This window comes from Armigeres subalbatus, chromosome 1 (genome assembly GCF_024139115.2).
Source record: "Armigeres subalbatus isolate Guangzhou_Male chromosome 1, GZ_Asu_2, whole genome shotgun sequence".
Lineage (NCBI taxonomy): Eukaryota > Metazoa > Arthropoda > Insecta > Diptera > Culicidae > Armigeres > Armigeres subalbatus.
Window position 1 is genome coordinate 254,302,751 of NC_085139.1, and position 26,421 is coordinate 254,329,171.

General features: G+C 44.2%; 1 protein-coding gene across 2 annotated transcripts in view; it reads right to left on the reverse strand.

Moving 5' to 3' along the window:
- Positions 1–26,421, reverse strand: part of LOC134212897 (serine/threonine-protein kinase 32B-like) — a 219,275-nt gene that overhangs the window by 105,314 nt on the left and 87,540 nt on the right. The window lies entirely within an intron of this gene.

Genomic DNA, 26,421 nt, shown 5'->3' on the forward strand with positions numbered 1-26,421 from the left:
CCAAATTCCACTTTGATAAGAATCACGGCACGTACCAGAACTACAGGTGGGTTCTCCGGTGTTTGCTCAACTAAATCCATAACAGACAAAAGTGTGGACACCAGCAATCGTAAGCAATCATAATATAAATTGACCACGCCGACGAATATTTTTACCACGCCGATGGCATTTTTACTGTTAAGTCATGATTTATCTAACTCCTGGCGGGAATCCTGATCTTCAGCCAAGTTCATATGACAAGTATCTTCTTTACAATTATGCAGCATATATTCTCATTTCCAATAAAGTCTATACCCAACAAAATTAAAGTAGATTGAGAACATTTCATTAAAAATAGACTTTTTTAGTTAAAAAATGAGCCAATTCAGCTTGAATTGTTTGTGTGGGAACAACTAGATCCCTCGTTGCGCAGCGTATACTCGGTTGAACAAAACTATATTTGTTCAAACCAAATGCACCTGACATTTAATTATTCAGAAGATAAGGGAATTGTTCTTCGGGTATTCAAGGAATTGCTCCTAGAACTTCTTCGGCAGTACATACTAGAGTATTTCAGTCTGAAAATATCTCAGAACTTCATTTAAAAATTTTGTTTGGAAACTCGACAATCCTTTTTTGAAATTCTTTATGAACTAATACGTATAAATCTAGAATTTCCACAGAAACTCTTTTAGCATTTTCTTCGAAAATTTCTACTGTTAGCTCATAGGGAAATCCACTCGAAATTCATTCAAGAATTTATATAAAAATTCTTCGCAATGTCTTCGTTGAATAACCACACCTCTAAGAGCATACCTGCCGCAGTGATGAACGCAGTACTTCTTCATGGAAAACTGAACGTTTGTCACGGTAATGCCCGAAGTATTTGCGCTAGAAAGTCTACCAAACTTTTTTTTTTTGTGTCTTTATTAATGAGACTTTAAATCTACCAAACTTGATGAAGTCAAGAAATTGTTACAAAATTCCAAAGTTAGTGTGGCATGTTTTACGGAGCTACGATTGTCTCCAAAAGTGAATGATAGTAGTATTGCCGTTCATGGGTATAAAAGTGTTCGCAACGATCGCATATACACTACCCGCCAAAAGTATGGAAGCGCAAAAATAAGTATTGCAACACCTGCTTTGAATATTGCAACACTCCGAAAAGTTTAGCATCACTCCGGAACTAACATATTCGTGAAGATTTATCGTCGGATCCTTTACATTTAGAATGGTGGAACCTTCTATAAAATTTATCACGGCGATAAGTGCATTGCGAAAGAGGACAATTTAGCTCTTTGGAGTGCCCTGGCCACCAGGTAGACCGCGGATTATCCGGATTCTGAACCACGTGTGAAGTCACCGCTTAATACATCTATTCATTCTAGCGACATGTCAAATGTTCATCATCTTTCGTAATCGCAATATGACAGAAAAATCAATGGTGATTGACGCTTGCTTGACCCTTGGCGTCCTCCCAGTGGTCCTCCGGGAGTTTCGGAACATCCGGTAAAGTGGTTAAATTTTGAAATTCGTCACAGAAAGCTGCGACTTTTTCAAAGCCGATTGTGGCAGAATTATAAGAGTAAAATTAATGCAAGCATCACTCATTGACCCCAGATGGCCTCCCAGTGGTCCTCCGCAAATTCCGGAACATCCGATGAAGTGGTCAATTTTTAAAATTCGCTCCAGGAAGCTGCGACTTTTTCTAAACGGTAGCATTGCCAGAGAAAAATCAATGCAAGCATCACTAATTGATCCCAAGTGGCCTCGTATTGTTCCTCCGGAAGATCCGGGACATCCGGTGAAGTGGCCAATTCTTGAATCTCTTCCTAAAAAGCTGCGACTTTTTCTAAGCCGATTGTGGCAAAGTTGTAAGAATTCCTCGGGAAGTCCTTCTAGGAATTCTTGCGGAAGACTTTCCAGGAATTCCTTCGGAAGACCTTCCAGGAATTCCTTCGGAAGACCTCCCAGGAATTCCAGGAATTCATTCGGAAGTTCCTCCAGGAATTCCTTCGGAAGTTCATCCAGGAATTCCTTCGGAAGTTCATCCAGGAATTCCTTCGGAAGTTCCTCCAGGAATTCCTTCGGAAGTTCCTCCAGGAATTCCTTCGGAAGTTCCTCCAGGAATTCCTTCGGAAGTTCCTCCAGGAATTCCTTCGGAAGTTCTTCCAGAAATTTCTTCAGAAGTTCCTCCAGGAATTCCTTCGGAAGTTCCTCCAGGAATTCCTTCGGAAGTTCCTCCAGGAATTCCTTCCGAAGTTCCTCCAGGAATTCCTTCGGAAGTTCCTCCAGGAATTCCTTCGGAAGTTCCTCCAGGAATTCCTTCGGAAGTTCCTCCAGGAATTCCTTCGGAAGTTCCTCCAGGAATTCCTTCGGAAGTTCCTCCAGGAATTCCTTCGGAAGTTCCTCCAGGAATTCCTTCGGAAGTTCCTCCAGGAATTCCTTCGGAAGTTCCTCCAGGAATTCCTTCGGAAGTTCCTCCAAGAATTCCTTCGGAAGTTCCTCCAGGAATTCCTTCGGAAGTTCCTCCAGGAATTCCTTCGGAAGTTCTTCCAGGAAATCCTTCGGAAGTTCCTCCAGGAATTCCTTCGGAAGTTCCTCCAGGAATTCCTTCGGAAGTTCCTCCAGGAATTCCTTCGGAAGTTCCTCCAGGAATTCCTCCGGAAGTTCCTCCAGGAATTCCTCCGGAAGTTCCTCCAGGAATTCCTCCGGAAGTTCCTCCAGGAATTCCTTCGGAAGTTCCTCCAGGAATTCCTTCGAAAGTTCCTCCAGGAATTCCTTCGAAAGTTCCTCCAGGAATTCCTTCGAAAGTTCCTCCAGGAATTCCTTCGAAAGTTCCTCCAGGAATTCCTTCGAAAGTTCCTCCAGGAATTCCTTCGAAAGTTCCTTCAGGAATTCCTTCGGAAGTTCCTCCAAGAATTCCTTCGGAAGCTCTTCCAGAAATTCCTCAGGAAGCTCCTCCAGAAATCTATTCGGAAGTTCCTCCAGAAATTCTTTCCAGGAATTTTTCCGGAAGATCCTTCACCTTCCAGGACTGCTTCCGAAAGTTTCTCCAGGAATTCCTCAAGAAGTTGCTCTAGGAATTCCTCAAGAAGTTCCTCCGAATTCCTCCGGAAAATTCTTTAAGAAGTTCCTCCATGAACTACTCAAGAATTTCCTACAGGAATACCTCCGGGAGTTTTTCAGGAAGTGTACCGGAAGTTTCTCCAGGAATTCCTCCAAATGTTTTTCCGTCCGTTCTTCCAAGAAATCCCCTTGAAATTTTTTGCAGGAATTCCTCCGGAAATTCCTCTGGAGTCCGAAAATTCCACTAGGACCTATTCCAGAAATCCCAAAATCTCTACATAAATAACTTTGAGAACTATACGGAAATTTCCTCTGAATTCGTTTCTAAATACACATGGAGTTCTTTTAAGCCCACCTATCTCCGATCTCCGATATTTTTTCCTGAAATTTCGCATTCTGCATTCCGCCAGAAAACCGTTTGGAAATTTTTTAGAAGTTCTTTCAGAATTCCCAGAAATCACCCAGAAAATCGTTCACGATTTATTTTCAGGAAATACTCTTGCAATATTATAAAGAAGTTAACCTGAAAATACTCCCAGAAATGCTCCCACTTTTTCTTCCACAAGGAGGGGCTTGTATTCCACGAGGAATTCTGCCAAAAAATGACCAGGAATTTCTGCGGAAATTACGTGGAGAATTGTTCCAGATATCCCTTTATAGATTCGTTTCGAAATTCCCCCAAAAATTTCTCAAGGTATTCTCAAGAAAAATCCAGGAATAGCTCCGGGAAATTCCCCTTCCAGAAAGATTTTACGATAGAATTTTTATGCGAATATCCGAAGGAGTTCCTAAAAGAATTCATAACGAAATTCCTGAAGGATTTTTTTAAGAACGTTCTTAAGAAATTCTCGAAGATATTCCTGATTTGAATCTGAAGAAATTTTTACAAAATTGTTTGAAATAATTTTGGGTGATTCCGATTTATAAACTATATCGGAAATGAGATTATATTCTGCATCATTAGAAGTGGAAAAATGTCATATGAACATGGTGGAAAATATGTATTTCTGACAGGAGTTAGACGAAACTGGAAAACTGAATTTGACTTTACTGTTAATGCTCTTTTGGAAAAAAGTTCGAAATCCATAATCCTACTGCCTACAATAGCCATCGGCGTTGTAAAAAATATTTGGACTTGGTAAATTTTCATACAATTCATTTTGATGGTGGCGGCGCACAGGTCTATTCCTGAGGACCACTCAGTGAAATTTTGCTTTCATATTGCTACATCTAACTTACGAGGGAGGATTACTAAGATGAATTTAAAAAAATGGACCACTTCACCGAATGTTCCAGAACTTCTAGAGGACCATCCGAGGAGAACGACTGGTTGTTATATTGAATTAGCTCTGACATTTTTACAACAAACGATTTTCAGGATGTTGCAGCTTTCTGAGCTGAATTACAGAAATTTACCACTTCTCCGGATATTCTAAAGCTCCCGGAGGATTACTAGGTGGCCACCAGGCGTCAATGGGAGATGCTCGCATTGATTTAACTCTGGCATTACTATTACAGTCAAACCTCTATGAGTTGATGTTCTATGACTCGATATCGACTCATGGAGGCAAAATATGCCATATTGAAAAAAATATTCTGGGTTACTGTGATGGTCCCTTCAAACAGATTTTCAATGATTCTCTATTCCACGTCTCGATATTCAAACGAGTCTTCATTATCGACTCATTGAGGTTTGCCTGTACAAACGGTATAGGAAAAATCGCAGCTTTCTGGGACGAATTTAAATAATTGGCCACTTTACCGGATGTTCCGGATCTTCCGAAGGAATACTGGGAGACCACCTGGGGTCAATTAGTAATGCTTGGATTGATTTTTCTCTGACAATGCTTCCACCAACCGTTTAGAAAAAATCGCAGCGTTTTGGGACGAATTTAAATAATTGACCACTTTACCGAATATTCTGGATCTTCCGGAGGAATACTGGGAGACCACCTGGGGTCAATTAGTGATGCTTGCATTGATTTTTCTCTCACAACGCTTCCACAAACCGTTTAGAAAAAATCGCAGCTTTCTGGGACGAATATTAATAATTGACCACTTTACCGGATGTACCGGAACTCCCGGAGAATGGCCAAGGCACCCAGGGAGCTAAATTGACGTCCGGCCTTATGCACTTATCGTCGTGAACAATTTTGTTGAAGGTCCCATTATTCTAAATGGAAAAGATCCGATGGGAATATGGGAGTTCTAAAGTGATGCTAAACTTTTTTGGGGGTGTTGCAATATTCAAAGTAGGTGTTGCAATACTTATTTTTGCGCTTCCATACTTTTGGCGGGTAGTGTACGCGCGTGGCGGTGGGATTGTGATCTACTATAGTGAACATCTAAGATGCCGAATAGTTTTCGAGACAGAATTACAGCTGAACTCCGAAGACAAAACAGAGTGCTTAGCAATGGAGTTGCTGTTTGGATCAGAGAAGTTATTAATCATGTGTGTTTATAATATCCCATAAAACGATTGTTCGCCTTTTCTAGTTGAAAAACTTTCTGACTTTGCGGTAAGGTACCGTTTTGCTGGTCGGTGATTTCAACACAGATCTGCACATACACAAAACCAAACGATCACGTTTTGAAACAGTTCTCCAAAGCTTTGCAATGTCATATGTTGGCGAGGAACCAACCCTTTTCCATCGTACGGGATGCTTGCAGTTGGATCTGTTTATCATCAGCCGCTGCGAGAAAGTCCTGTGTTTCAATCAAGTTAGCTTCCCTGCACTCTCTCAACATGACTTAATTTTCGGCTCACTGGACTTTGATGCCTCACCACAACCATGCAGTCAAACATACCGTGATTACACCAATTTCAATGTGTTGGCTCTGGAAACAGCCATTCAATCAGTTTCCTGGGAGAATATGTACAGCATTGATTGCCCTGACGAGTTACTGGAGTTCTTCAACAGTCACCTCAAACGCATACATGACCAGTGTATCCCACTTCGAACACGCAGTAGCCATAAGCAGTCAAACCCGTGGTTTGATTACAGCATTAGAAAATCAATTTTTGAACGTGATTTGGCTTACAATGATTGGGTGAACGCACCGATTGCCATGAAACCGCAGGTGAGAGACCGATATAAAACCATGAGGAATCGAACTAACACACTGATCAAGAACGCGAAGGCGCGCTATTTATGCCGATAGCTAGACGACAGAGTTCAAGCTAAACCCCTATGGATGCGAATTAAACAATTTGGTGTTGGTAAGCAAAAGGAAAGTGCTGCGTACCATCTATGGTGGGGTGCAGATGGCGGACGGTACGTGGAGGAGGCGAATGAACCACGAATTGCATCAGCTGTTGGGAGAACCATCCATCGTTCACACCGCGAAAATCGGACGACTGCGATGGGCCGGGCACGTAGCCAGAATGTCGGACAGTAACCCGGTGAAAATGGTTCTCGACAACGATCCGACGGGCACAAGAAGGCGAGGTGCGCAGCGGGCAAGGTGGATCGATCAGGTGGAAGATGACTTGCGGACCCTCCGTAGACTGCGTGGTTGGCGACGTGTAGCCATGGACCGAGCCGAATGGAGGAGACTCTTATATACCGCACAGGCCACTTCGGCCTTAGTCTGAATAAATAATAATAATAAGCAAAAGGCAACTTCAGACTGTGAATTTGACCCAAATGAAGTTAATCGGATGTTTCTGAGGAATTATTCACTGCTCAGTGAATCGTCGAATAGATCACAGATTGACATGCAGTCTTCTCCTCACAGTTTTTCTTTTTTCATCGTATTGAAGACTGGGAAGTTGTAAATGCAGTTTGGGACGTAAAATCAAACGCAGTTGGTTTCAATAATATACCGATTAAGTTCATAAAAATTGTTCTTCCATTGGTTCTGCAGCACATCACCTACATTTTCAACAAATTTATTGAGTCTTCTACTTCTACTCTACGGAAAAAGCCACATTTGAACACACTTGCAAACCTACGGCCAATAAGCATCTTGTGTGCTTTGTAGAAAGTTTTTAAAAAATTGTTGAAGTCACAAATATCGGGTTTTATTTCTGAAAATTGCTCATTCTTGGAGTACCATGCGGGCTTTCGCGAAGGACATAGCATCAAAACTGCTACGCTACGTGTTTACGGTGATCTAACGTCCGCGGTCGATAAGAAAGGGTGCGGCATACTACTGTTGTTCGATTTCTCCAAAGCATTTGACACCATCTCACATCGCATGCTTTGTTCGAAGCTAGTAAGACAATTCAACTTTTCCTCAGATGCAGTAAGCCTCATACAATCGTACTTAGCAGGAAGAACTCAAACCGTTTTCTGTGGGAACCAATGCTCAAAGAGTGGGCAGGTTACTTCCGGAGTACCACAGGGATCGGTGATTGATCCTTTGTTCTTTTGTTGCTATATTAATGACCTCACAGATAAAAATATGTTGTGATTTTAAATGTATTTTCATGCACATATTTGGAGCATGCAAATAAACGCAAAATTCTATCGATATTAGTGTTCTTCCAAATCAAAATTAATTTAAACTGTGCTTGCTTGTAAAATTCAATCTAATTCAATTGGATATCGAATGTTTATTCGTTTGTTTGGGTCAGCTGCAATTGTACACGTCGTTGAATTTTTAAAACTATTAGCTGTGCTCCCTACGGTTTTCAAATGGTGCTCGATTCAGATATATGCGGACGACGTACAATTGTATATCCATGCGTCCATGCGTCCGCGATCTAGCAAGAATGGTGAATGAAGATCTTGCTAGAGTAGCTGAATGGTCTGATCGTAATGTGCTCTTCTTGAACCAATCGAAATGCAACGCAATATTTGTTAAAGGACGTCGCCGAAGAAATATATGCATCGACTCATTACCTGGCCTCTCGATGGGCAGAATGGACTGACAAAGCTGTAAATCTTGGTTTCGTCTTTCAAGCAGACTTGGATTGGGATACTTTGATCAGTCATCACACTTTACACTTTACACTGCGACTTCTACTGTACCCATAAATGTTAGACTGAAAATGTTCAAAGCTCTAGCTTTGCCACATTTCCTGTTCAGCGAGTTTCTGCATGTAAATCCCAGCGCGTACTCCATGGACCGATTATGAGTTGCACTGAACAGTTGCGTACGTTTTGTCTACGGGCTTGACCATTATGCAGGATTGAGTCATCTTCAATCAAAACTGATAGGACGTTCACAACAAAATTTATATGCCTACCGTTCATGTGTCTAGCAAAGACGAAATATCCGCCAGTGCTTTTCTACAAGTTAATTCCATTTCGAAGCCGTCCTTCACGTAACTTAATCATTCATCCAAACTACATAGCCGGACTCTCAAGTACTATGTTCGTCAGAGGTGTGGTGTACTGGAATTCATTATCTTCCGAGATCAAACGTTCGCCATCAGAAGCAAGTTTTAAGAGAGGCTGCCTCGAATTTTAGAAATGTCGGTAAAAGTTAGAAAGTAAGTTTATTGTTAAAATAGAATAAGACAAAATAATTGTTCACTTTTACAATACGGCGCTAGTTTTTAAAAAGGGGTATTCTCTTACACTGCCTGATGATCAATAAACAAACAAATAAACGAAATTCATTCTGAGTTTCTAATCAGGAATTCCTTTGTGAATTTCATCCAAAAACACTCCTTTTGATATTCTAACAAAAATTCAGTTGTGAATTCTTCATGAAAGAGGAATTTTCCAGGCAGTTCCTTGGAGAATTCTCTAGAGAAGTTTCCAAAAGAACATCTAGAAATATTTCTGGAAGAGTTTTTGAAGAAGTTTTCGCAAAAAATCATGTAGGTATTTTTGAGAGAATTCTTGGAGAATTTCTAAAGAAATCTGTAGAAAAAGCGGGATAATTTGTGTTTTCCTTATGATATTTCGGAGGAGCTTTGAAGAAAATTTGCCAGAAAAATGCTGTAAGGTTTTCTGTCCAAATTCTTGTAAAAAATCTGGAGAAGTTTCCGTGGGAACTTTCTGTGAGATTCTTGAAGGAATTTGTGAAGGAGTTCTTGGAACAAATTTCTGGAAGAATTCCCAGAGGAATGTGCGTAAGATTTTCTAGGTTTCGCAATTTAATTTCCATAAGAAGTTCTTCAATAATTCCTGGGCAATTTTCCGGAAACAGTCTCGAGAGGAAGATTTGGTGGAATTACATGTAAATTTCAGAAGGAATTCCGAAGAAAAATCTAAAGAGCCCTCGTGGTAACTTCTGTAGAAGTTGCGAAATAATTTATGAAGTGTTCTTGGAAGAATTTTTGAAGGAAATTCAGAGAGAATATCAGATGGGGAATGAGTAATGATTAAAGAAGTTACAGGACGTCTCGGGGATTTCTAGAGAAAACATCCTGGAGCATTCATTTAGAAACTTCCGGAGGAATTACTGAAAAAATTGAAGGAATTATTGGAGGAACTTCCACAGGAATTCCTGAACGAACTTCCGGAGAAATTCCTGGAAGAACTTCGGGAGGAATTCCTGGAGGAACTTCCGGAGGAATACCTGGAGGAACTTCCGGAGGAATTCCTGGAGGCACTTCCGGAGGAATACCTGGAGGAACTTCCGGAGGAATTCCTGGAGGCACTTCCGGAGGAACTCCTGGAGGAACTTCCGGAGGTACTTCCGGAGGAATTCCTGGAGGAACTTTCGGAGGAATTCCTGGAGGAACTTCCGGAGGAATTCCTGGAGAAACTTCCGGAGGAATTCCTGGAGGAACTTCCGGAGGAATTCCTGGAAGAACTTCCGGAGGAATTCCTGGAAGAACTTCCGGAGGAATTCCTGGAGGAACTTCCGGAGGAATTCCTGGAGGAACTTCCGGAGGAATTCCTGGAGGAATTTCCGGAGGAATTCCTGGAGGAACTTCCGGAGGAATTCCTGGAGGAACTTCCGGAGGAATTCCTGGAGGAACTTCCGGAGGAATTCCTGGAGGAACTTCCGGAGGAATTTCTGGAGGAACTTCCGGAGGAATTCCTGGAGGAACTTCCGGAGGAATTCCTGGAGGAACTTCCGGAGGAATTCCTGGAGGAACTTCCGGAGGAATTCCTGGAGGAACTTCCGGAGGAATTCCTGGAGGAACTTCCGGAGGAACTCCTGGAGGAACTTCCGGAGGAATTCCTGGAGGAACTTCCGGAGGAATTCCTGGAGGAACTTCCGGAGGAATTCCTGGAGGAACTTCCGGAGGAATTCCTGGAGGAACTTCCGGAGGAATTCCTGGAGGAACTTCCGGAGGCATTCCTGGAGGAACTTCCGGAGGAATTCCTGAAGGAACTTCCGGAGGAATTCCTGGAGGAACTTCCGGAGGAATTCCTGGAGGAGCGTCGCGGGGTATTCCTGGAGGAACTTCCGGAGGAATTCCTGGAGGAACTTCCGGAGGAATTCCTGGAGGAACTTCCGGAGGAATTCCTGGAGGAACTTCCGGAGGAATACCTGGAGGAACTCCCGAGGAAATGCCTGGAGGAACTTCCGGAGGAATTCCTGGAGGAACTTCCGGAGGAATTCCTGGAGGAACTTCCGGAGGAATTCCTGGAGGAACTTCCGGAGGAATTCCTGGAGGAACTTCCGGAGGAATTCCTGGAGGAACTTCCGGAGGAATTCCTGGAGGAACTTCCGGAGGAATTCCTGGAGGAACTTCCGGAGGAATTCCTGGAGGAACTTCCGGAGGAATTCCTGGAGGAACTTCGGAGGAATTCCTGGAGGAGCTTCCTGAGGAATTCCTGGAGGAACTTCCCGAGGAATTCCTGGAGAAACTTCCGGAGGAATTCCTGGAGGAACTTCCGGAGGAATTCCTGGAGGAACTTCCGGAGGAATTCCTGGAGGAACTTCCGGAGGAATTCCTGGAGGAACTTCCGGAGGAATTCCTGGAGGAACTTCCGGAGGAATTCCTGGAGGAATTCCTGGAGGAACTTCCGGAGGAATTCCTGGAGGAACTTCCGGAGGAATTCCTGGAGGAACTTCCGGAGGAATTCCTGGAGGAACTTCCGGAGGAATTCCTGGAGGAACTTCCGAGGAATTCCTGGAGGAACTTCCGGAGGAATTCCTGGAGGAACTTCCGGAGGAATTCCTGGAGGAATTTCCGGAGGAATTCCTGGAGGAACTTCCGGAGGTATTCCTGGATGAACTTCCGGAGGAATTCCTGGAGGAACTTCCAGAGGAATTCCTGGAGGAACTTCCAGAGGAATTCCTGGAGGAACTTCCAGAGGAATTCCTGGAGGAACTTCCGGAGGAATTCCTGGAGGAACTCCTGGAGGAACTTCCGGAGGAATTCCTGGAGGAACTTCCGGAGGAATTCCTGGAGGAACTTCCGGAGGAATTCCTGGAGGAACTTCCGGAGGAATTCCTGGAGGAACTTCCGGAGGAATTCCTGGAGGAACTTCCGGAGGAATTCCGGAGGAACTTCCGGAGGAATTCCTGGAGGAACTTCCGGAGGAATTCCTGGAGGAACTTCCGGAGGAATTCCTGGAGGAACTTCCGGAGGAATTCCTGGAGGAACTTCCGGAGGAATTCCTGGAGGAACTTCCGGAGGAATTCCTGGAGGAACTTCCGGAGGAATTCCTGGAGGAACTTCCGGAGGAATTCCTGGAGGAACTTCCGGAGGAATTCCTGGAGGAACTTCCGGAGGAATTCCTGGAGGAACTTCCGGAGGAACTTCCGATGGAATTCCGGAGGAATTCCTGGAGGAACTTCCGGAGGAATTCCTGGAGGAACTTCCGGAGGAATTCCTAGAGGAACTTCCGGAGGAATTCCTGGAGGAACTTCCGGAGGAATTCCTGGAGGAACTTCCGGAGGAATTCCTGGAGGAACTTCCGGAGGAATTCCTGGAGGAACTTCCGGAGGAATTCCTGGAGGAACTTCCGGAGGAATTCCTGGAGGAACTTCCGGAGGAATTCCTGGAGGAACTTCCGGAGGAATTCCTAGAGGAACTTCTGGAGGAATTCCTGGAGGAACTTCCGGAGGAATTCCTGGAGGAACTTCCGGAGGAATTCTTGGAGGAACTTCCGGAGGAATTCCTGGAGGAACTTCCGGAGGAATTCCTGGAGGAACTTCCGGAGGAATTCCTGGAGGAACTTCCGGAGGAATTCCTGGAGGAACTTCCGGAGGAATAGGTATCTTCTCGGGAAACTTCAAAAAATCCTCGGAAGACTCTTTGGAATTTTTTGGTAAACACTTCAAAATTTCCTTGGGAAACTCTTCGGAATCTTCTCGAAAAGTGCTTCGGTTTTTTCTCGGGAAACGCTTTGAAATTTCCTCGGGAAACTCTTTGTACCTTCCTCCGATAACTATTCGCAAAACTCTTCAAAATTTTCTCGAAAAACACCCTGAAACTTCCTCCAGAAACTCTTTGTAATTTTCTCTAGAAACGCTTCAAAACTCCCTCGGAAAACTATTTGGACTTTCCTGTGGAAACACTTCCGATTTCCCTCGGAAAACTCATCAACATTTTCTCTGGAAACCCTTCGAAGATTCCTCGGAAGACTTGGTAAACGCTTCGAAATTTCCTTAAGAAACTCTTCGAGATTTTCTCGAAAAACGTTTCGGTATTTCCACAGAAAACGATTCGAAATTTCCTAGAGAAACTGTTTGAAGTTTCCACAGAAAACTATTCGGAAAACTCCTTGAAATTTCTTCGGACATCGTTTTGAAACATCCTCCGTGAACTCTTTGAAATTTTCTCTGGAAACACTTTAAAACTTCCTCGGAGAACTGTTTGGATCTCCCTGTAGAAACTCTTCGGTATTTCCTCGGGAAACGCTACGAAATTTCCTCGGAAAACTCTTTTGAATTTCCTCGGAAAACTCTTCGATATTGTCTCGGGAAACGGTTCGAAGTTACCTCGGAGAGATTTTTTGGAAATTTTCGACAAACGCTTCGAAATCTCTTTATGAAACTCTACATAATTTTCTCGAAAAGCTCTTCGGAATTTCCTCGGAAAACGCTTTGAAACTTCCTTCGGACATACACCGAAAACTTTGGATTTTCCACTGGAAACTTTTCGGTATTCGGTATTCAGAAACGCTTCGAAATGTGCTTGGAATACCCTTCGGCATTTTTTCAGGAAATGCTTCAAAATTTCCTCAGGAGACTGTTCGGAATTTCTTTCGAAAACTTTTCTAAATTTGCTAGGAAATGCTTCTAATTTGTCTTCAGGAACGCCATGGTATTTCCTCGAGAAATGCCTGGAGATTTCTTCGGGAAACTCTTCGAAATTTCCACGGAAAACTCTTTGAATTTCCACTCATCATAATTTCCCCGAAAACTCTTTGGAAATTCTTCTGGAAACTCTCTGAAAAATGAAATGAAATGCGATTACCTAGGAAAACTCTTCGAAATTTCCTCAGGAAACCCTTTGCAGAATTTCCTAGGGAAACGCTTCGGATTTTCCTCGGAAAGCTTTTTCAAATTTTCTCTGAAATCTCTTCAGAATTTCCTCGAGAAACGCTTAAAACTTTCCTAGGAAAAATGTTCGTAATTTCCTCAGGAAACTTTTCGGAAACTTGTGACATATTTTGAGCAGCGGTGAGCCGATGCAAAAATGTTGGTTTCGACGTGACTTCGAAAACTATCGGCAGTGGCGGCGCATACCTCTAATCATAGTCAGTGGTAATTAAATGAGACAGTCTATGAAGAAGAAAAAGAAGAATAAAACTAAGTAAGTCACACTATGTTTTGAATAATCATGCGACGTTTGTCAAAACTAGGTCCCAAATTGCTTCGCGAAGGTGAATAGCTTTGGCTCTGCTTCTCACTTTTTATTTCTTCATTAGGAGTGTTCTTTCTTGCTTCTCATTTTTCACTTATCATTTCACCCTTCTCATTATGAAAAGTGAGAATTGGGAAATGAGAAGCGAGAAGTGAAAAGAAAGACATCTAAAGACACCTCACTTCTTATTTCTCACTTCTCATATCTTATTTCTCTCTTCTCAGTTAGCATTAATCACTTAACACTTTTCACATCTCATTGATCTGCCAAACGACATGTTTAGTCATATGACCCATTTAGCATACGACATTCACGGTCGTATGTCACTTCTTACAAAACAGCCATTTCAGGCAAACGGAAAATGCCGTGCGAAATACCTGTTCAGCCAGGGGAAGGGAAAAATGACCATTTCGTACAAACGACCCTTTTGACAAAACGTCCCTTTCGGCCAAACGCCCCTTCCGGCCAAATGACTTTCGGCCTAACAACTTTCGACCTAGTGGCATTCGGCCAAATGGCATTCGTCCGAACGGTATTCGGCCAAACGGCTCTTCCCCATTTTTGCCCAAATAACTCCTCAGGCCAAAGATCTATTTTGGCCAAAAGGAATTTGACTAGATGTTATCCGGCATTCGGCCAAAAAGTTTTCTGCCTTTTCAGTCAAACGATCCTTAACCAATGAGATTTTTTGAAATCTATCACAACTAACATTAAAAAATGCGGTTATTAATTATTGTCATGAAATAGACATTGAGAATATTTTCCTGCTACAGAATTAATGACCACCATTTTTGTTTTTTTTTTGACAACCGGCTTTATTTTCAATCTTTCGTTTCATTTTACTTCAAAAATTATCCCAAATACGCCAAAAACACAATCTAATCAACCCAACAAAACAGCAAACCCAATTCTCATCCTTCAACCCGGAAAGGATCAATCCCATTAGTATGCCACTTGCGAACAACTATTCCGCAAAAGGGTTTTTAAGCTTTGAGGTTAAGTCGTTTCATTTGAAAGAGTAATAAATGGAACCAACCGAACGAAAGAGCCACAACGATTGCGCTCGTTCTCTCGGTACAAGTTGCGTAATTATGGCAACCGTCCGGACCGGGGACCAGGCGGTCCCCGTTGGGATGGGTTTCAGTTTGTGTGTGTGTGTCTTTGTGTGGGTCCCATCCTTTCCCTCCTTCGGTAGAATGAAATAATTCCCAATGCGAAAATTGCTTTACCCGGTAATGGGTACATGGAACATGGATTACGGATCACCGAACAGCTGTGGCTCGTGCACTCGGAAGTGTGTTTCTGATTACACCCATTTTCAAACTATCTGCCGAGATTTGTCTTTGATCCCGTTCCAAGAAAAACCGACGGAAAGCAATTCTCGTTACTGCTTCCTGGCATGAAATATGCAATTTTAATTAGATTCGAAAGCCCTTGAGTCGGAGAGCTCATTTGTCCCTTCGAGGAGCCCGGTTTCTTGTTTCTATCACATTGACCTCATGAACAATTCATGTCGGCCAGGCAAAAAGGGTTGTACATTGGTGCCCTACCGGAAAAGAATTTAACCTTTTTCCGACGAAAAGTTAATGAATTTAGGATGAATTTGAAAAAAATATGAGCCGAAATCATTTCACGACCGTAACCCATGAAAATTATATACTTAGCTAAGATACAGGCGTGATAAGAAATTTATGTTCCAAATCAAAAGCAACTTAATTAACTGAAATCGCAGCAAAATAGAAAAAAAAATTGTGTTGTCCTTTGACTACACTAGACCATCATAGAATTGATTAATATTAAATCAGTTTTATTAATTCTAAAGGATCTACAGCGATTGACAGATTTGTTAAATTATGTTGTTGCATCAAATCGACCCCATGGAAATAATTTTCACTTCAAAAGAGATCAAAAGCATCCCTTTACCGGATACGCCAATGCAATCAGTGGGTCACCAAACAAAGGCCATTTCCATTCACCTTCATCCGTTCAGATTGAATAGAGAAATGAAACTCCTCGCCAAACAAAAACTCTCCCTCGCCCTCGGTCGTCTCCTTCGCTTTAAATTGATATTTTTTCAACGAACTCAAAGGCGGTCATAAATGTAACGGCTTACTGGCACCTCTCCGCCCATTTCCATCTAAGTAATAGCTATTAGATAAGAAAAGATGCCGTTTCGCGGCCATGGCATGGGAAACAATAACAAATTCTGCTCAGAAAAAAAACGCGACGGAAAGGCGGTTTTTTTTCTCTGAAGATAAAAATGAGAAATAGGTAATAGAGGAAGCGTTGATAAAAATTTTCTGGATCCCTTTTTACGAGGAGGGACGTCACGCTTCGCCCATCCACAACGAATGGAAAAACAAGCGCTTGACTGACATCCGCAAATAAACTCCTTTGTCAATTCTCATAACGGGATTCGGGAAATATTTATGCGCATTTTCTTCCTTTCTTCGTCGTCGGTACGCATGAAATGAAATAGTCTGTAATTGAAATTCAGTGGCTGACTGACGAGCGGACGTGGCACCAAATTGTTCCGAATTGATAAAATTGTCTTTTCCATAAATCGCCTTACGGTAGGCAATCCAATGGAGAGCGTATGCTTGCCATTTCGTAGCATAAACATTCGTCCTGATCGGTGGACTTATTCCACTCAAAAACAAATACCTACATAGTATTTTCACTTTTTCAATTTTTTTGATGGGTCGCCCTCTTATTCGGCTCTATTTGATGCCCTGATGCTCTGGACAAAATTTCAGCCAAATCGGTCAACGTTTGGGTGGTGCTAAACTCGTTGGAAAAATGTATGTTGAAACATCCAAAAACAGTAATTTTTAGTTGGACGGCACAATTTACGATCAAGAACAAAGTTACTCATTCAGTTCTTGTAGAATTAAATACAGAATGTTATGCTGAAAACCGTGAGAAGATTAGAGTTTATTAGGCAAAGATATTAGCATTTTACTGGAGTGTTGTAGGGGTAAATTTATTTCTTTTCAAAGGTAAAAGAAACGAAATTTGCTCAAACCCCACTTCAGAGAAATGCTAATAACTTAGCCGGGCAAACTCTAATCTTCTCGCGGTTTTCTGCATAATATTCTGTATTAAATTCTTCAAGATCTGAATGAGTATCATAGTTCTTCATCGTAAGTTGTGCCGTCCAACTGAAATTAACTGTTTTTGGATGTTTCTGCAAACATTTTTGCATATAAACTTCCAACGAGTTTAGCACTACCCGAACGTTGACCGATTTGGCTGATTTTTTTTCCAGAGCATCAGGGCATCAAATAGAACCGAATAAGAGAGCGGCCCATCAAACAAATTGAAAAAAGTTTTTCCCATACTAATTTGAGCCACTCTACTACATACGCACCCTAGATACGCACATACACTAACAAATTGGTTTGAAATAAAAACCGTGTTAGTGGTGTTAGTCGTCTCAATAAACCTAAGTCTGAAGTAACAGTTTTTGTAGGTAGGTTGTAGATTGAAACAAACCATGAAATAGAAACGCCTGAGCAAACGCCTATCCAAAATTCAAGTTTATCTATTCGGTTAAAAGATTGCGACGAAATTTATTTTTTCCTATTTATTTTCTATCTTTATTTTTATTTTAGTTTTCCACCCTGTTTACTTCTCAATTTTCATGACCTTTTCTTTCGTATTGAAATTTTATTCTTTTCCTATTGTTTTACTCATTTAGTTTTTTCTTTTCATGCATACACTGCTTTTTCTTTATCCATTCTATTGCGCTCTTTTCTTTTAGACCATTACAATATTTCCTCATTTTCACCGTCCAACATAGTCGGCCTTTCTTTTCATATCTCTTTTTGTTTCTTGATATTTCACCCTCCGGAAGTTCCTCCGAAAGTTCCTCCGGGAATTCCTCCGAAAGTTCCCTAAGGAAGTTCCTCCGGGAATTCCTCGGGAAGTTCCTCCGGGAATTCCTCCGGGAGTTCCTCCGGGAGTTCCTCCGGAAGTTCCTCCGGGAGTTCCTCCGGAAGTTCCTCCGGGAGTTCCTCCGGAAGTTCCTCCTGAGTTCCTCCGGAAGTTCCTCCGGGAGTTCCTCCAAGTTCCTCCGGGAGTTCCTCCGAAGTTCCTCCGGAGGTCCTCCGGGAGTTCCTCCGGGAGTTCCTCCGGAAGTTCCTCCGGGAGTTCCTCCGGAAGTTCCTCCGGGAGTTCCTCCGGAAGTTCCTCCTGGAGTTCCTCCGAAGTTCCTCCTGAGTTCCTCCGGAAGTTCCTCCGAGTTCCTCCGGAAGTTCCTCCGGGCGTTCCTCCGGAAGTTCCTCCGGGAGTTCCTCCGGAAGTTCCTCCGGGAGTTCCTCCGGAAGTTCCTCCGGGAGTTCCTCCGGAAGTTCCTCCGGGAGTTCCTCCGGAAGTTCCTCCGGGAGTTCCTCCGGAAGTTCCTCCGGGAGTTCCTCCGGAAGTTCCTCTGGAGTTCCTCCGAAGTTCCTCCGGGAGTTCCTCCGGAAGTTCCTCCGAGTTCCTCCGGAAGTTCCTCCGGGAGTTCCTCCGGAAGTTCCTCCGGGAGTTCCTCCGGAAGTTCCTCCGGGAGTTCCTCCGAAGTTCCTCCTGGAGTTCCTCCGGAAGTTCCTCCGGGAGTTCCTCCGGAAGTTCCTCCGGGAGTTCCTCCGAAGTTCCTCCGAGAATTCCTCCGGAAGTTCCTCCGAGTTCCTCCGAAGTTCCTCCGGAAGTTCCTCCGGAGTTCCTCCGGAAGTTCCTCCTGGCGTTCCTGCGGAAGTTCCTCCGGGAGTTCCTCCGGAAGTTCCTCCGGGAGTTCCTCCGGAAGTTCCTCCTGGGAGTTCCTCCGGAAGTTCCTCCTGGAGTTCCTCCGGAAGTTCCTCCTGGAGTTCCTCCGGAAGTTCCTCCGAGTTCCTCGGGAAGCTGCTCCGGGAGTTCCTCCTGAAGTTCCACAAGGAGTTCCTCCTGATGTTCCTCCTGAAGTTCCTCCGGAAATTTCTCCGGGGGTTCCTCCGGAAGTTCCTCCGGGAGTTCCTCCGAAGTTCCTCCGAGTTCCTCCGGAAGTTCCTCCGGGAGTTCCTCCGGAAGTTCCTCCGGGAGTTCCTCCGGAAGTTCCTCCGGGAGTTCCTCCGGAAGTTCCTCCTGGAGTTCCTCCGGAAGTTCCTCCGGGAGTTCTCCTCCGGAAGTTCCTCCGAGTTCCTCCGGAAGTTCCTCCGGGAGTTCCTCCGGAGTTCCTCCTGGAGTTCCTCCGAAAGTTCTTCCGGAAGTTGCTCCAGGAGTTCCTCCGGAAGTTCCTCCGGGAGTTCCTCTCCGGAAGTTCCTCCGGAAGTTCCTCCGGAGTTCCTCCGAGTTCCTCCGGAAGTTCCTCCGGAGTTCCTCCGGAAGTTCCTCCTGGAGTTCCTCCGGAAGTTCCTCCGAAGTTCCTCCGAAGTTCCTCCGGAAGTTCCTCCGGAGTTCCTCCTGGAAGTTCCTCCGGGAGTTCCTCCGGAAGTTCCTCCCGGAGTTCCTCCGGAAGTTCCTCTCGGAGTTCCTCCGGAAGTTCCTCTCGGAGTTCCTCCGGAAGTTCCTCTCGGAGTTCCTCCGGAAGTTCCTCCGGAAGTTCCTCTCGGAGTTCCTCCGGAAATTCCTCCCGGAGTTCCTCCGGAAGTTCCTCCCGGAGTTCCTCCGGAAGTTCCTCCCGGAGTTCCTCCGGAAGTTCCTCCCGGAGTTCCTCCGGAAGTTCCTCCGGAAGTTCCTCCCGGAGTTCCTCCGGAAGTTCCTCCCGGAGTTCCTCCGGAAGTTCCTCCCGGAGTTCCTCCGGAAGTTCCTCCCGGAGTTCCTCCGGAAGTTCCTCCCGGAGTTCCTCCGGAAGTTCCTCCCGGAGTTCCTCCGGAAGTTCCTCCCGGAGTTCCTCCGGAAGTTCCTCCCGGAGTTCCTCCGAAGTTCCTCCGGGAGTTCCTCCGAAGTTCCTCCGGGAGTTCCTCCGGAAGTTCCTCCGGAGTTCCTCCGGAAGTTCCTCCGGGAGTTCCTCCGGAAGTTCCTCCGGGAGTTCCTCTCCGAAAGTTCCTCCGGGAGTTCCTCCGGAAGTTCCTCCGGGAGTTCCTCCGGAAGTTCCTCCGGGAGTTCCTCCGGAAGTTCCTCCGGGAGTTCCTCCGGAAGTTCCTCCGGGAGTTCCTCCGGAAGTTCCTCCGGGAGTTCCTCCGGAAGTTCCTCCTGAGTTCCTCCGAAGTTCCGCCTGGAGTTCCTCCGGAAGTTCCTCCGGGAGTTCCTCCGGAAGTTCCTCCGGGAGTTCCTCCGGAAGTTCCTCCGGGAGTTCCTCCGGAAGTTCCTCCGGAAGTTCCTCCGGGAGTTCCTCCGGAAGTTCCTCCGGAAGTTCCTCCGGGAGTTCCTCCGGAAGTTCCTCCGGGAGTTCCTCCGGAAGTTCCTCCGGGAGTTCCTCCGGAAGTTCCTCCGGGAGTTCCTCCGGAAGTTCCTCCGGAGTTCCTCCGGAAGTTCCCCTGGAGTTCCTCCGGAAGTTCCTCCGGAAGTTCCTCCGAAGTTCCTCCGGAGTTCCTCCGGAAGTTCCTCCGGAAGTTCCTCCGGGAGTTCCTCCGAAGTTCCTCCGAAGTTCCTCCTGGAGTTCCTCCGGAAGTTCCTCCGGGAGTTCCTCCGGAAGTTCCTCCGGGAGTTCCTCCGGAAGTTCCTCCGGGAGTTCCTCCGAAGTTCCTCGAGTTCCGGAAGTTCCTCGGAAGTTCCTCCGGACGTTCCTCCGGACGTTCCTCCGGAAGTTCCTCCGGACGTTCCTCCGGAAGTTCCTCCGGACGTTCCTCCGGAAGTTCCTCCGGACGTTCCTCCGGGAGTTCCTCCGGACGTTCCTCCGGGAGTTCCTCCGGAAGTTCCTCCGGAAGTTCCTCCGGGAGTTCCTCCGGAAGTTCCTCCGGGAGTTCCTCCGGAAGTTCCTCCGGTAGTTCCTCCGGAAGTTCCTCCGGGAGTTCCTCCGGAAGTTCCTCCGGGAGTTCCTCCGGAAGTTCCTCCGGGAGTTCCTCCGGAAGTTCCTCCGGGAGTTCCTCCGGAAGTTCCTCCGGGAGTTCCTCCGGAAGTTCCTCCGGGAGTTCCTCCGGAAGTTCCTCCGGGAGTTCCTCCGGAAGTTCCTCCGGGAGTTCCTCCGGAAGTTCCTCTGGAAGTTCCTCCGGAAGTTCCTCCGGGAGTTCCTCCGGAAGTTCCTCCTGGAGTTCCTCCGAAGTTCCTCTGGAGTTCCTCCGAAGTTCCTCCGGGAGTTCCTCCGGAAGTTCCTCCTGGAGTTCCTCCGGAAGTTCCTCCGAGTTCCTCCGGAAGTTCCTCCTGGAGTTCCTCCGAAGTTCCTCCGGGAGTTCCTCCGGAAGTTCCTCCGGGAGTTCCTCCGGAAGTTCCTCCGGAGTTCCTCCGAAGTTCCTCCGGGAGTTCCTCCGGAAGTTCCTCCGGGAGTTCCTCCGGAAGTTCCTCCGGGAATTCCTCGAAAGTTCCTCCTGGAATTCCTCCGAAGTTCCTCCGGGAATTCCTCCGAAGTTCCTCCGGGAATTCCTCCGGAAGTTCCTCCGGGAATTCCTCCGGAAGTTCCTCCGGAAATTCCTCCGAAGTTCCTCCGAATTCCTCCGGAAGTTCCTCCGGGAATTCCTCCGAAGTTTCTCAGGAATTCCTCCGAAATTTCTCCGAATTCCTCCGAAGTTCCTCCGAATTCCTCCGAAATTCCTCCGAATTCCTCCGGAAGTTCCTCCAAATTCCTCCGAAGTTCCTCCGGGAATTCCTCCGGAAGTTCCTCCGGGAATTCCTCCGAAGTTCCTCCGGAATTCCTCCGAAGTTCCTCCGAATTCCTCCGAAGTTCCTCCGAATTCCTCCGAAGTTCCTCCGGGAATTCCTCCGGAAGTTCCTCCGGGAATTCCTCCGAAGTTCCTCCGGGAATTCCTCCGGAAGTTCCTCCGGGAATTCCTCCGGAAGTTCCTCCGAAGTTCCTCCGAATTCCTCCGGAAGTTCCTCAGGAATTCCTCCGGAAGTTCCTCCGGGAATTCCTCCGAAGTTCCTCAGGAATTCCTCCGGAAGTTCCTCCGGGAATTCCTCCGAAGTTCCTCCAGGAATTCCTCCGGAAGTTCCTCCGGGAATTCCTCCGAAGTTCCTCCGGGAATTCCTCCGGAAGTTCCTCCGAATTCCTCCGGAAGTTCCTCCGGGAATTCCTCCGGAAGTTCCTCCGGAATTCCTCCGAAGTTCCTCTCCGAATTCCTCCGGAAGTTCCTCCAGGAATTCCTCCGGAAGTTCTTCCGGGTTCTTGAAGTAGTATCTTTCACTCAAATTTTGAGTTGTCCCGTTTTTAATGAAAATGAGTCGGATTCGACTCAATTTTGAGTAGTTCATTTTTAGCGTGTTGAAAAGCCAAGTTGGTTGCGACGAGACGGACGCAATGAGAAAACAGAACTGTGCAATAAAATCCTATTCGACTAAATGCTGATGTCATATTAGAAATTTAGAGACAGTACTCGTCGATAGAAAATCCTTCCGCACGCGATGGCATATGAGCAAATCAAAACACCTTCCTTTTGCCAGTGGAGATATATCAGCTTCCACACTGATATTCTTCCCTACCTCCCTCCCTCCCCTTCATACGGGAGCTTGGCAGAAGGAAGGTCGTGCGATATGTGCCCCTCCGCTCGCTTTCAAATCGACTTCTATAAAAACATTCTTCATGCCTGCCGTATCCTAACGGAGCTATCAATTCTATACTTTCGCCTCTAATGCTATCATGAACATGTACGTCCAAGTTTGGAAGATGATATTAGCATTTCCATATCATTGTAAACCATTGGAACTGTTTGGAAGTGGATAGCTGGTTCTCCGGACGCAGACGATTTGAAAATAATAAATTATACTATGAATAATTTGATTAACCAAAACAATCGACAAGTTTTTGTCAATAACGCCATGGATATGAGATTACAACAAATTAGTAAAACAACAAACGACCTCCTCAATCTGGATTTTCAAGCAAAACAACAACACGAAATGGATATCAATATTTTAGCTACTATACTTAATATGGATACAGTTCAACATCAATTAGAAATTTTGGAAGATGCAATTCTACTCGCAAAGCATGGTATTCCCAGCAGCAGAATCCTATCAATGACAGATTATGTAAAGATGAAACCATTCCTAGATCAACAGCATGTCTATGCTACAACATTTGAAGGTCTTTTATCAAAATCATCTACTCAAGTAACAATGAACGATACACATATAATGTACATAATAAAAATACCTCAATTATCATCGGAATTATATGAATACGAATTCATTGACTCTTTAATACAAAATGAAAAAGAGTACATCTAAACTCGAATTATATCCTTTCTAATACAGCTGCCATATATGAAGTCGATAATGAATGCATAAAGGACGACACTTTCTTCATTTGTGACACCAAGATGCTAAAAACTCCAAACTTATGCATCAGCAATGTAATCAGGCAACAAAACGCCAACGGCACGATTGAAAAAAAGACGCAACAGGAATCATCAAACGAATAGATGAAGCAACAATTTTACTCAACAATGTAAACATAAGTTTTAAATCAAATTGCAGCAATAATACACAAAATTTGAAAGGATCTTTTCTAATCCAATTCGAGGTCTGTAAACTATACTTGGACAACAACATATTCACAAATTTCATAATCAAACTTGATAGTAAAAGCTTCAGGCCAACCACAGGATTATCAGTAATGGAAGATTACGTTATCGATATTCCATCCCCAGAATATTTGGCAAATCTTACACTTAATCACAGAGGTATTTTGGAAAACGTGTATCTGCAAAACAAATCATTACAATGGCATTTTCATTTTCTTCAAACCATCAGTGCTTCAATTATACTTCTCATAGTAATAACAGTAACTGTATTCATTATCAAGAAATTTTCATCAAGGAAAATAAACATTGAAATAAAGGCCCCTGAACAACCTGAAGCAACAGCACCTAAACTACCAGAAATTCAAGCATCACCATTCCCAGATGTTTCATCAGAACGATTCATCGAAATTCAACAATTTCTCAACATGCCAACACAGGAACGTTCCATTAAACTTTGAGGACAAAGTATTTTTAAGAAGGGAGGAGTTACCACCAATCTAAAACACAGTTACCGCCAATTCAAAACAACTGCAAAACCAAAACACGCCGACCCGATACACGATCCAGTCAACGATATCACCGAGCCACACGGAGACCAAACATCAACAATCGATAATTATCATTATCGAATCAAAACATACAACATACATTTCACCATCTATAAATATCAGCAGCCATCGGAATGTACACGTTTAGTTTGCAATTAGCTTAGGACTTAGATAGTTAGTTTAGGATTAGCTTAGGATTAGGACAGTAGGATTAATAAGTGGATAAAGTTATTTTTCAAAAATAGATTTAGGATAGTAATTCGTTTAACTCCCATCTGGTCGAAAATGTTATTTAGTCGAAATAGACATACGGCCAAAAATGTAGTTTGGCTGAACTGGTCATTTGCCCAGAATGGTCGTTTAGTAGAAAGGCCACTTGGCCGAAAATGTCATTCTGTCAAACGGGTGGACATTTTTGACCATATTACCCGTTCAAAAAATTGCCCTGTCTGTCAAACAAACATTCCGACAAAACGAAATTTTCGGCCCGTTCGAGTTAACGGGTATTTCGGGCAAATTTTCTTGCAAATCCAAATTATCTAGTGGTTGCTGTTAGAGATTCGTTCGAAAACACCTTAATTGGAATAAATCGGTTCTTCTCAGAATCACCATTCAATACAAGGGAAGGTTAAACCGAGACGAGATTTGTTCGCATATTATTCGCTTGAAGACGGACGGCAGAAAATTGTTGTCCGTAGCAGCATCACAAGCGCGCGTCGGAGGGAGATGCTGCAAACAAATATTCGCATGGATGACAAAAGTATCAGTGTTGTGAAATCTAATCTCAAGATTCTGATTTGGTTTTGCTGTTCTTAGACTGGTAAGGCGGAAAATAATTCAATTCTTTCCAGAACCACAACTTTATAGAAAAGAAGGATGATCCGAAATAAATTTTCTCTAAAGTGATTACAAGAAAGCTGTTTTTTCACACGCGAGCTATTCCTTTCGCCACATTCGGACTATCGGTTGCTTGTGTCGCTACGATGGCGTCTGTAGCGGTCATTGCAGCAGCGCGGTGAAGTACATTTTTGCATGCGAATAATTTGTGTAGTCTCTCGCCCTGAAGCGCGCTCGTGGTTTTGCTACCGACGGAAAGTTTCCGCCGTCACCAAGCGATTATGATTGGCACTTTGGAGAAAATTTGTCTCGGTTCAACATTCTCTTCTGTAAAATTGTGCCTTATTAGTCTAGGAACAGCAAAACCAAATCAGAATTTTGAGCTCAAATTTCACATTACTGATACTGATGTCATCCATGCCAATATTTTTTTCGGCGTCTCCGCGCTTTTGATTCTATGTACTTCGGATGGCAACTATCTGTGGCGAGAAAATTCCACTGGAGTGCCGCTGCACCGACGATAGCCACTCGATAGTTTGCCAGAAACCACCTTCATCGATGCTGGGATCGCTATCATCGTTCTGTCCGCTCTTCGTGACCACTACTCACCGTGGATCATCGAACAGAAACGATGCACGAGCGCGAACAATGGGCCTTTCTTTACCCGAAGAAAATTAAACGGTGTGTCAAAAAGCCCGTAACTTACATCATTCTGATATCTGTGTTGGGAATGCATGAACGGGATTGATTGGTTCTGATAGTTTTACTGGGTAGGACAAGAATTGAAATTTTCAATAGTTTATCGTAAATAATCAAAAGTTTAAATAAAATTGACAATCACCAATTTTAGATCAGATAGATAGTACCTTCGAGTAAGACGTTGTCAAACGTCAAAAATTCAAAATCGATTTTTTTAAGAACTGCTGCAATGCATTCAAATGAATCCAAATAAATGTGAATTAATAAAAATAACTGAATCTGTCTCCCTAAAACTCAATTTCGACCTCTCTTATGTGCTTTTCTCGTTACATTTTATAATACACGAGAAAAGCACCATCACCGCTATTTAGTGTGGTCTTATAAGAAAATGACTGATTGGTAGAATTCATCGCCTAGAAAAATCTGCACATATTAAATTTTCTGTTTTCGGGACGACATAATCAACTTTAATGAAGATCTAATTAAATCTCGATGGATTCAAACTCCGGCGAAAAAGGTAAAGCATTTATACGCGGATAAAAAACAGCACAATTAGACCCAATCTCCCTCATTAATAATATTAATTAAAATCCTGCCTTTCGCTGTCTATTTTCAGTCGGTTGGTAGTTCGTAGCATGGGAAAGGTTCTTCAATCACTCCAACAAAACTGTTTCTTCTTGATTACATTGTTTCGCTAATTGAAACCTTAATTTCCTTTTGCTTGGTTGGGTAACTAATAGAAAAGGATCAAATTAATGATTTCCCATTTGGGACGAGAACAAACCCCAACTGAGCGGTAAAGTTAAGACTAAGGTAAACAAAAGTCATCGAGTTGATTTGGGACTGAATGATTTTTTGTAAATTTATTTCTCTGTCCGTATCGCAAATAATTAATCATCCCAAAGTGTCTCACAAAATAGAAGAAAATTTCAACGACCTTCATCATCCGTCGCCATCCGCGCTCGTTATTCAAATTCAAGGATCCCGACCCATTGTTCATACAGCTTTACCATACAAATCATCGAAAGCGGATCAGTCATCCACC